Source organism: Aegilops tauschii, chromosome 5, assembly GCF_002575655.3.
Source record: "Aegilops tauschii subsp. strangulata cultivar AL8/78 chromosome 5, Aet v6.0, whole genome shotgun sequence".
NCBI classification, from domain to species: Eukaryota; Viridiplantae; Streptophyta; class Magnoliopsida; order Poales; family Poaceae; genus Aegilops; species Aegilops tauschii.
Window position 1 is genome coordinate 189,711,512 of NC_053039.3, and position 12,276 is coordinate 189,723,787.

Below are 12,276 nucleotides of genomic sequence, written 5' to 3' on the forward strand. Positions count from 1 at the left end.
GACGAACATGCGAGCTAGGACGCTTCCCAGTCAGAATGCCTGTAGGGTTAAGGCAGATGGCATGGGTCCAAGTTATCGATGAAGATTTCCGCTGCGAAGTTATACTCAAGACTCGACCATAATGGTCATAATTTATGTAAGACGGTATGTATGGATGTAAGACTCTTGTTATTCAGCTTCTGTGTGTTCAGTGAGCATTGATCTCTGGGATCACTGTACACGTGCATTCGGTGATCACGACTTATGAGTCGGGGTCCCCACAGGTTGCTTCATGTTTTGGTTCTCTTCCATCGAAGAATTCACCTTGCAAGCCAATACACACAATTGCCCAAACAACGAAGTTATGTCCAAGAATATGCATTTTCATCTTATGCTTCCAACTAGCAAAATTAGTGCCATCAAAGTAAGTACCTCCGCGGTGGTAATTTTCGTCGCTAGACGCCATACTATCCTAGGTTGTGAAACCAAGGCTATGATCACCAAAGCTATGGAAATCAAGGCAAATGGAGACCAAGGCTCTAATACCACTTGTAGGATCGAAAGTAGGTCTAGAGGGGCGGGGGTAGATTAGACTACTTGACCAAATAGAAACCTAGCCTTTTCCCAATTTTAAGTCTTGGCTACACATGCAATTCTAAGAGTATAGCAGCGGAATGTAAATCATTGCATATGAAGGCAAAGGGAGGGGTTTGGAAAGGCAAACGCAATGTAGACACCGAGATTTTTGGGGTTGTTCCGATAGGTGGTGCTATCGTACATCCAAGTTGATGGAGACTTCAACCCACGAAGGGTAATAGTTGCGCGAGTCCACGGAGGGCTCCACCCACGAAGGGTCCACGAAGAAGCAACCTTGTCTATCCCATCACGACCATCGCCCACGAAGGACTTGCCTCACTTGGGTAGATCTTCATGAAGTAAGTGATCTCCTTGCCCTTACAAACTCCTTGGTTCAACTTCACAATCTTGACGGAGGCTCCCAAGTGACACCTAACCAATCTAGGAGACACCACTCTCCAAAAGGTAATAGATGGTGTGTTGATGATGAACTCCTTGCTCTTGTGCTTCAAATGATAGTCTCCCCAACACTAAACTCTCTCTCTCACAGATTTTGGCTATGGTGGAAAGATGATTTGAGTGGAAAGCAACTTGGGGAGGGCTAGAGATCAAGATTCTTGTGGTTGGATTGGAATATCTTGGTCTCAACACATGAGTAGGTGGTTCTCTCTCAGAAAATGAATGTTTGAAGTGTAGGCACGTTCTGATGGCTCTCTCTCTCAGATGGAGAGGAGGGTGGAGGGGTATATATAGCCTCCACACAAAATCTAACCATTACACACAAAAGAGCCAACACGGCCAGACCAAATAGATGAACTCGGTGAGACCGATTCTGTTCAAAATGTGAACGTTAGGTTTTTCGGTGGGACCGATGAGCTAGGGTTAGGGCAAAACTTAATCTCGGTTTGACTGATTACTTCAACTCGGTGAGACCGATTTCAGTAACAAGCAAACAGAGAGTTGGTCAGGCAAACTCAGTGGGACCAATCACTCCCTTCGGTGATACCAAAATTTTACGAAAGAGAAACAAAGAGTTTGCACTGCAAACTCGGTGGGACCGATCGCTCATTTCGGTGAGACCGAAACGTTATGAAGGGAAACAGAGAGTTTGCAGACCCATCTTGGTGAGACCGAGATCCCTATCGGGGACCGAACTGATTAGGGTTTCTGGCTATGGCTATGTCAAGTGAACTCGGTGGCGCCGGATGAATCAAATCGGTGGGGCCGAGTCTAACTTTAGGTTTAGGACATATTTGGATTTGAGAAAATGGTTGAGGGCTTTGGAGCATATCACTAAGCATTTTAAGCAAGTAGACCATTAAGCAACACCTCATCCTCTTTTAATAGTATTGTCTTTCCTATGGACTCAATGTGATCTTGGATCACTAAAATAGAAATGAAGAGTCTTGAGATTTTGCCAATATTCGTCCTTAGCATTTTGAGGGGTCCACATCTCTAGTCCATGCCATGCCAATCATTGAACTTACTGAAATAATCATCTTGAAAGGATATTAGTTCAATGAGCTATATGTTGTTATGATTTACCAAAACCACCCAGGGATTAGTTGCACTTTCAAATTGCTATATTTCCAAGTTGTTAAGCATGCTTGGTTTGGTTAACTGTCTGATCTTCTACTAGGAGTATATTACATTGTGCAATGTGGTTCTCAGTTAATGTTTGGTTCATTTGTTGTGGTGTTTAGTTAACTGCTTGGTTCAATTGTGCAATGTGACGTCTAATTGTCGTGGGTAGAATTTTGTATTGTTGTGCAAGTGAGGAATAAATTGAATTTGACTGCAATTAATACATGAGAAACATATACAACTGCTATATTTCCTAGTTCTTAATCATGCTTGGTTTGGATAAATGGGTTTTCCATGTGGCTTGAATTAATCTGATGAATCTGCAATGTGCTTATTTTTCATCAACATATTTTACTGGTAGCATGCGAATCCTCACTTAACCTGATCACTAACTAGCTTATATGTGTTGCAGGGAAACAATGGGAAGCACCGAGGTTTACAATCGAGGTTTTCACATGCATGGTCCTTTGTCTAATATCACATTATTGTGCAATTGCAGGAACCATTCTAATATTTATGTTTTTAAAAATTTGGTCTTGCACATGTAGGTCCTGCTGTCAGAGGTTTTGACCCACTGTTCGACCCTTTTTGCATATGGGGAAATGAGTTGTCCATGAATATCAGTCAAGTCAAGAAACTCAGAAAGCTTGTTAGGATAAAGAAATTAGCGACAAAAAACAATAAGATCTTTGCCTGCACAATGAAGAAGACATCTGTTCACTACAGGATGGTACTAACTATTATACCTTGCCTTTTTTATTCCTTTGCTGCATTTCCAATATAGAGAAGATATTTATGCACATCCTTGTTTTCAGGCCTTTCCAAAGCAGTTCACTGATGATTAACTCTCAAACCACCTATATGGTCAGGAGGCGAGGAAGGTATTCATACAACACCCATGGTTCAATATTGAAGTGTTCCTGAAGAGGACGAAGGATGGACGGTCAATCATCCACATGCACTGGCCTAAAGTTGCAAAGACCTTCAACATCAAAGAAGGCTCAATATTTCGCGTTCTGCCTCAGCAGTTTTCCAGATGAGATTCATCTGTTTATGTACCGTCTATGATGCTAATTTCAAAAGGTTATAGATGTTGCATGTGAAACTTGGTGATGGTGCAATGTTGTAATGGAGTAGATGAGTGTTGAAGCTATATGATGTTGTACTCTGATGTATTTCAATTATGAAATCCCGTTTCCTTAATATGAAAATGAAATATATTATGTGCTTAATATGAAATGTCGATTAGATTAATAAATGGATTATTAATAATAGGACAATTAGCCTGCTAATGGCCAATTATCCTACTAATTGGGGTTTTCCATTGCAAACGGTTATTGAGAAATACCATGGGCGATGACCTCAGGCAATGCACACAGTTTCTAGCAATAAACCGTGTTGGATTAATGAACAATCACACATGACATCCTCTTGAAAACTATTTGCCTTAGGCCACCTTGCGCAAACGTTTACCAAATAAAAAGTGTGTGTGATGCATAGCCTTTGTGTAACACCCCTGATGTAACTTTCCATATTTGTAACTCCAACTCTTGCCATTTTCGGTTATGTGTTATGATATTCCCTTCGTGGTCGGGTTTTGTTTTTCGTTTTGCATTTTGTTCATGTCATGCATCTCATACCATGTCATCATGTGCATTGCATTTGCATACGTGTTCGTCTCTTGCATCCGAGCTTTTTCCCCGTTGTCCGTTTTGCAATCCGGCACTCCCATCTCCTCCGGCGCACCCCTCTTGTTTTCCTTTCGTGAGTGGGTGTTGAACGTTCTCAGAATGGACCGAGTCTTGTCAAGTGGCCTTGGTATACCACCGGTAGACCACCGGTCAAGTTTCTTTCCATTTGGAGGTCGTTTGGTACTCCAACGGTTAACCGGGTAACCGCAAAGTCCGTTTGTGTGTTGCAGCAAAACACCCCCTCCAAACAGCCCAAAACCCCTCTAAGTCTCTTCCATGCTCTAGGTCGTTCGATCACGATCGTGTGGGCGAAAACCGCACTCCGTTTGGAGTCTCCTAGCTCCCTCTAGCTATATATATGTGAGTCCCCCCGATTTTTTCGCAGATCAAACCCTAACCTCGTCCCCTCCGCGCCGCCGGACAAAACTCCCTCGCCGACGGACATGTCCGGCCGCCGCCCCGACCAGTAGCGCGCCGCCACGTCACCGACCCGTACGCCGGCCGCCGCCGAAGCCCGCGAGCCCGGGGCCGGCCCCCGCGACCCGCAACGCCCGCCGCCTGGGTACCCGATCCCCGCCGCCCGAGCGCCCTCTCCGCCTCCTCCGCCGCCGCTGCGCGCCTCGCCGCCCTCCGGCGACCTCGTCCGCCGGCGCCACCGTCTGCAACCACCAACGCCGCGCCGCCGCGCCCGTCCGTGCCCGAGCCGGCGCCCCTCTCCTCCCACTCCGGCCGCCCTCCTCGCCGTCCGCCCCTTCTGCCCCGTCGGCCGCCGGTCCTCTCCTCCGGTCTCCTCTCCGGCGAGTCACGCACCCGCCTCAGGAACCCTAGCCCGATCCCGATCCAGTCAAACGCCGAAGGTTGACTCTTCCCTCTCCCGAAATCCTCCGTCCTAATATTTTTACAATATGTGCACCTGTTCATCACATCATAACTCTTTGCATATAGCTCCGTTTCGTGCGTGTAATATATCGAAATGTTTGCCTCGTGATGCTCCTCATTTTGTTCCATTGCACCATGTTCATTTGAGTCCATCTTGATGCCCAAATATCTGGTGCAAGAGTGCTAGTTGCTGTTATCTGCTGTTACTTATCAGAACTTGAGGATTTGTTATTTTTGTAGCATTTAATCCGTGCATCTTATGGGCATGAGCTCTACATGTGTTTTGTTGTATGCCATGCCATATTTACAGAGGTGTATGCCGTCTATTTTTGTGATCTCGGTGGTGACTAGCACAAGCATGCAAACTAGGCTCCGTAATGTTTCCGATTTCAGGGACTTGGTGATTTTACTAAGTCTGTGACTGCTGTTATTTTGTTGCTATGTATCCATGTGGCTACAGAGAGATCCATGCTCCTTTTGGAGATGTTCAGTAAGGATGTGTTGTAGATATTGTTGTAATTGATCCATTCTTGCCCTTGTTTGCAATTATGGAGTGCCATAGCATGACTCAATCTTGCTCTACTTTTGCTATAAAATATTTCTGGCAGATTGTTTACATGTTATTCAATTTTTCCAAGATTGTTGTAGTTGATCCATACATGCTATGTACTTGATCTTTCCATGGATAGCTTCATAAACATGCCATCTTACTGCAGGTATGCTTGTTTTGTCATGCATTGCTTTGTGGTGAGTGCATCAAGCTCACCAAGATGCCCTCATAATGTCTGTTTCTGTCATTCTCTCTTTTCTAAGTCTGAAAACTGTTAACGAAACTTGCTATGTTTACATGGTTGCCATCATATTTTCTGGTCCTTTTTGGCTTATGGTCAGTAAGGGACTTTTGTCATATGCATTTAGTAGAATACTGCCATGCCTTGTTTTTCTATGTTAATTTCCTGTAGCATGTTGATTTCGTGCTCTGAACATTGCTACCTGATGCTGTTTCAGGCATGTCCAGTTTTTCACCAAGTCTGTGAACCTGTTATCTTTTGCACTTTTGCCATGCTTGTTTGAACCTGTTGTGTTGTGAACTAGCCGTAGCTCACTGTTCATCTTTTGTGAAGCATCTCCTGTAGATAACTTTCATATTCTTTTTGCTACGTTGGAGTGCTGTAGCATTGTTACTTGTTGCATTCGAAGTGCTATCATGCTGTTAATCGCAGATTCGTGTCTTGTTTTGCTTGCCATTTGCAAACCGTGCATCCGTTTCCGGTGATCTTTATATCGATTTCAACCGAAATCATCTCATCTTTCCAGTGGCATACTTGGTTTGCCAAGTTACTGCCTTGTTCATCATTTTCCTTCCGGAGCACGCATATGCATCGCATATCATATCTTGCATATCATTCATGTATTGCGTCATGTTGCTTGTGCATTTCCCGTGATTGATTGTGGTTCCATTGCTTGTGTTCTTGTCTTGGGTAGAGCCAGGAGACGAGTTCGTGAACGAGGAACCTGTTGAGTACGCTTACAAGGATCAAGCTTTCGACAACTCTGAGAACCATATAGGCAAGATGACCATACCCTCGAAATCACTTCTATCTTTGCTTTGCTAGTTGTACGTTCTATTGCCATGCTGCGCTACCTACCCCTTGCTATATCATGCCTCACATTTTGCCATGTCAAGCCTCTAACCATCTTTTCCTAGCAAACCGTTGTTTGGCTAAGTTACCGCTTTTGCTCAGCCCTTCTTATAGCGTTGCTAGTTGCAGGTGAAGTTGAGGTTGGTTCCATGTTGGAACATGGATATGTTGGGATATCACAATATCTCTTATTTAATTAATGCATCTATATATTTGGTAAAGGGTGGAAGGCTCCGCCTTATGCCTGGTGTTTTGTTCCACTCTTGCCACCCTAATTTCTGTCATACCGGTATTATGTTCCTTGAGTTTGCGTTCCTTACGCGGTTGGGTGATTTATGGGACCCCCTTGACAGTTCGCCTTGAATAAAACTCCTCCAGCAAGGCCCAACCTTGGTTTTACCATTTGCCACCTAAGCCTTTTTCCCCCGGGTTTTCGCGAGCCCGAGGGTCATCTTTATTTAAACCCCCGGGCCAGTGTTCCTCTGAGTATTGGTCCAACCTGTCAGTCGCCGGTGGCCACCAGGGGCAACTCTGTTCTCGCCTATCGGAAGCTTGGACAATCCGGTGTGCCCTGAGAACGAGATATGTGCAGCTCCTATCGGGATTTGTCGGCACATTCTGGTGGCTTTGCTGGTCTTGTTTTACCATTGTCGAAATGTCTTGTAAACCGGGATTCCGAGACTGATTGGGTCTTTCCGGGAGAAGGTTTATCCTTCATTGACCGTGAGAGCTTATGATGGGCTAAGTTGGGACACCCCTGCAGGGTATTATCTTTCGAAAGCCGTGCCCGCGGTTATGAGGCAGATGGGAATTTGTTAATGTCCGGTTGTCGAGAACTTGTCACTTGACCCAAGTAAAATACATCAACTGTGTGTGTAGCCATGATGGTCTCTTCTCGGCGGAGTCCGGGAAGTGAACACGGTTTGAGTTATTCATGAACGTAAGTAGTTTCAGGATCACTTCTTGATCATTGCTAGTTGACGACCGTTCTGTTGCTTCTCTTCTCGCTCTCATTTGCGTATGTTAGCCACTATATATATGCTTAGTGTCTGCTGCAGCTCCACCTCATTACACCATCCTTTCCTATAAGCTTAAATAGTCTTGATCTCGCGGGTGTGAGATTGCTGAGTCCTCGTGACTCACAGATTCTACCAAAACAGTTGCAGGTGCCGACGATGCTAGTGCAGATGATGCAATCGACCTCAAGTGGGAGTTCGACGAGGAACATGGTCGTTACTATGTTTCTTTTCCTAATGATCAGTAGTGGAGGCCAGTTGGGACGATCGGGGATCTAGCATTTGGGGTTATCTTATTTTTCATTTGGATTTGACCGTAGTCGGTCTATGTGTGGATTTTGGATGATGTATGTTTTATATTTATGTATTGTGTGAAGTGGCGATTGTAAGCCAACTCTCGTTATCCCATTCTTGTTCATTACATGGGATTGTGTGAAGATGACCCTTCTTGCGACAAAACCACAATGCGGTTATGCCTCTAAGTCGTGCCTCGACACGTGGGAGATATAGCCGCATCGTGGGCGTTACAAGTTGGTAATCAGAGCCATCCCCGACTTAGGAGCCCCCTGCTTGATCGAATCGCTGGCGTTGTTGAGTCTAGAACAAAAATGTTTGAGTCTTAGGATTATATATATCGGAGAGTAGGATTCTTTTTACTCCTTAGTCCTTTCGCCGCTCTGGTGAGGTCTCCTGACATAGAAGTTTTGACTCTTGTCTCCTCAAATTTCACTAAAAAAATTTTAGGATCACGCGGGTATCTTAGAATCGTTCCGATGGTTTTGTGACGAGAACATTGTTCTTGGTGCCTCCTGACATTTAGGGGTTGTGGCAGTGTCCCGGGGAGTTGAGCTCCGAGGTGTTGTCGTCACAATTTTATCGTTGCAGTTTCGGAATACCCGAGTTTCGCCGACATCAAAATCTCTTTTATGCAGTTGTTGGTGATATCACCTCGACGCCACCCAGTACTGGGGCGGGAGTTCGGGAGTATTGCCATAACTTGTATAACGGATGCTTTTCGAAGGTTGAGGTACACGATTTCCGAAGGTTTCTTGGTTATGTGTTGACGGATGGATACAGCTGGATCTAGGGATTGCTAGTTTGGGTGATATATTTTGTGTCCCCTGTATCCCCAACACCAGATTGCATAACCAGAAAGTTTCGGGAGTTTATAAGTGGGAATTCAAGTAGCTCCTAGGATATCTTTCTGACAGACGCATGATATGAGATTGGGGTTCGACGTCTAGTGGTCCGCCTTTCCACGGTTGGTTTTACAGTGGTCTCGTAGTGTCTTAAAGAGTCCTTGGCTATGCCGACTCGGGGACGCTTCATATGTCATGTGCACTGCCTTGTACATGATGGTGTTGTACGATTGAGCCCGTGTGGGCCCCACCACGAAAACTTCGGACGAAATCTCTATCATATGTTTGTTCCGGCTTATTCTGCAAGCCAATACTTGGTTTTGTTTTGAATTGTGGTATTCTAGTTGCTTCGAAGTTAAATGTTGATTCCATATCTTTTTCAAGTGGCTTCTCAACTTAATGGAAGTGTGATGATTTACTATGGAATTCATTCGTTCATCTTTGTTCGAATGTTTATTGTGAAGACTATATGTTGCAATTTCTATCCGTTGATTCAATTTGTCTATTTGTCTATCAAGATGCTAACGGATGTCACCCTCTTCAGGATGGCTCCGCCAACGCGTCAGAATCCGGAATGCAATGAAGGGAGTCAGGCGAACCCTCCGCCACCACCTTCGCCTCCGGAGGCATGGCAAGCTATCATGGCAGCCACCAACGCCAATGCTCAGATGATTCTGCAACTCTTGCAAGAACGCACCCAAGGGCAAGGCAATCAAGGAAATCAAGGTCAAGGCAACAATCAGCCTCACTTTGCTACTCTCAACCAGTTTCTCGCAAATCAGTCGAAGTCTTTCAGCTACTGTGCCGAGGCCACGGATGCCGATGATTGGCTCGTGGACATCAACAAGCATTTTGAATGTAGCAATGTCAGGCCTGAGGACTATGTCAAGTTCGCTTCTTTTCAGCTCAAGGACCAAGCTGCTGATTGGTATCAACAATACAAAGATTCTAGAGGAGGTCGTGTGATCACTTGGAATGACTTCTGTCGGGACTTCAAAGCGCACCACATTCCACAAAGTGTTGTTGAGAGCAAGCGTGAGGAGTTCCGCAATCTCAAGCAAGGCAACATGTCTGTGTATCAATTCAACATCCAGTTTCAGAAACTTGCTCGCTTCGCTAAACAAGACGTTCCTGATGAAAGAGGATCTGCAGTTAGCTCTCGTTCTTGTTGAGCCTACTCAGTTTGATCAATTCTATAACATGGCACTGAAGCAAGAGGCTGCTCCGCTTAAGTGTGAGGCTTCTAAGAAGAGAGTTAGAGATGCAGTTCAGTCTTCTTCTTCCTCACTAGTGGCTGCTAAGCAACATAAGTTCTGGTTGCCTCCTCCTCCTCCGTTTCGTCAGCCTTACCAGCAGAAGAACAAAGGTGGCCATGGATCTTCCCACTCTTCCAACTCTGGCTATCAGAACAAGTCTCAGAATCAAGCTCCAAAGTCGAATGCTCCTTATCATCGTCCACTCTCAGAGGTGACTTGCAACAAGTGTCAGCAGAAAGGTCACTATGCTAACAAGTGCTTCAACCAAAGGCGCCTTCCGCCTCCTCCTCATGTGAGATCTTCCAGCAATGCAGTGGTCAAGCATAATTCCAAGTTTGCAAAGGTGAACATGATGAATGCAGCTCAAGCGGAGGAATCTACTGATGTGATAATGGGTAATCTCTCAGTTAATGATATTCCTGCAAAAGTTCTTTTTGATACTCGTGCATCGCTTTCTTTCATATCAAGACCATTTGCATCCAAGCATGAGTTGGTTTTTCAAGATTTGCCTAGACCGTTAGCAGTTGTCTCTCCGGGCAAATGCATGAATGCAAGCTACATGGTTCTGGATGTTTCCATCAAGATGGGGAACTATAAATTTCTGGCCAAACCAATTGTTCTTGGTGACTCGGATATTGATCTAATTCTCGGGATGGACTGGCTTTCTAAGCACAAGGCTCAACTTGATTGTGCTGCCAGGGAAATTCAATTGACACACTCTTCTGAGGATGTTATCATTTATGCCGCTCGTGATGAAACCATTCGGTTATTTTCTCTCAATGAGAAGGGAGAATTGAATGCCATCTCTCAAATTCCAGTCGTTTGTGAGTACCAAGATGTCTTTCCAGAAGAGCTTCCGAGTATGCCTCCTCACCGGCCAGTTGAGTTCGTTATCAATCTTGAGCCAGGCAATGAACCCGTTTGCAAGCGTCCATACAAGCTCGGACCCAAGGAGTTGAAGGAATTGAAGAAACATCTCGATGAACAAGAGCGTCTGGGTTTGATCAGTCCGAGTTTATCTCCATGGGGTTGTGGTGTTCTTTTTGTCCAGAAGAAGGATGGCACGGACCGACTTTGTGTCGACTACCGTCCATTGAACAAGAAGACAATCAAGAACAAGTATCCACTTCCCAACATCAATGAGCTATTCGAGCAACTCAAAGGTGCTAAAGTATTCTCCAAGCTTGACCTTCGTATGGGTTATCATCAGATTCGCATTCGTGAAGAAGATATTGCCAAGACAACATTCAGAACAAGCTTTGGTTCTTAGGAATATACTGTCATGTCTTTCGGCCTTGTCAATGCTCCTCCAACATTCTCGCGGATGATGAATTTCATCTTCAACCCCTATACCAATGAATTCGTCCTGGTGTATCTCGATGATATCTTGGTCTTCTCCAAGAATAAGAAGGATCATGACAAACATTTGCGATTGGTGCTCGACAAGCTCAGAGAGTATGAATTCTATGCGAAGTTCTCAAAATGTGAGTTTTGGCTTGATGAAGTTCTTTACCTTGGTCACATCATCTCTGCCAAGGGCATCGCTGTTAACCCCGAGAAGGTGTCCGCAATTGTGAATTGGGAACCTCCTCAGAATGTCAAGCAGCTCCGCAGTTTTCTTGGTCTTGCAAGCTATTGTCGAAGATTCGTTGAGAATTTCTCTAAGATTGCAAAGCCTCTTTCCAACCTCTTCCAGAAGCATGTGAAGTATGTCTGGTCTCCTGAGTGTGACGTTGCTATAACGCCCACGATGCGGCTATATCTCCCACGTGTCGAGGCACGACTTAGAGGCATAACCGCATAGTGGTTTTGTCGCAAGAAGGGTCATCTTCACACAATCCCATGTAATGAACAAGAATGGGATAAAGAGTTGGCTTACAATCGCCACTTCACACAATACATAAATATAATTCATACATCATCCAAAATACATACATATAGACCGACTACGGTCAAAATCCAGATGAAAATAAGATAACCCCAAATGCTAGATCCCCGATCGTCCCAACTGAGCTCCACTACTGATCATTAGGAAAAGACACATAGTAACGACCACGTTCCTCGTCGAACTCCCACTTGAGATCGATCCCATCATCTGCACTGGCATCGTCGGCACCTGCCACTGTTTTGGTAGAATCTGTGAGTCACGGGGACTCAGCAATCTCACACCCGCGAGATCAAAACTATTTAAGCTTATAGGAAAGGATGGTGCAATGAGGTGGAGCTGCAGCGGCAATAAGCATATATGGTGGCTAACATACGCAAAAGAGAGCGAGGAGAGAAGCAAAAGGAACGGACGTCATCTAGCAATGACCAAGAAGTGATCCTGAACTCCTACTTACGTCATACATAACTCACACCGTGTTCACTTCCCGGGCTCCGCCGAGAAGAGACCATCACGGCTACACACGCAGTTGATGTATTTTAATTGGGTCAAGTGACAAGTTCTCTACAACCGGACATTAACAAATTCCCATCTGCCTCATAACCGCGGGCACGGCTTTCGAAAGATA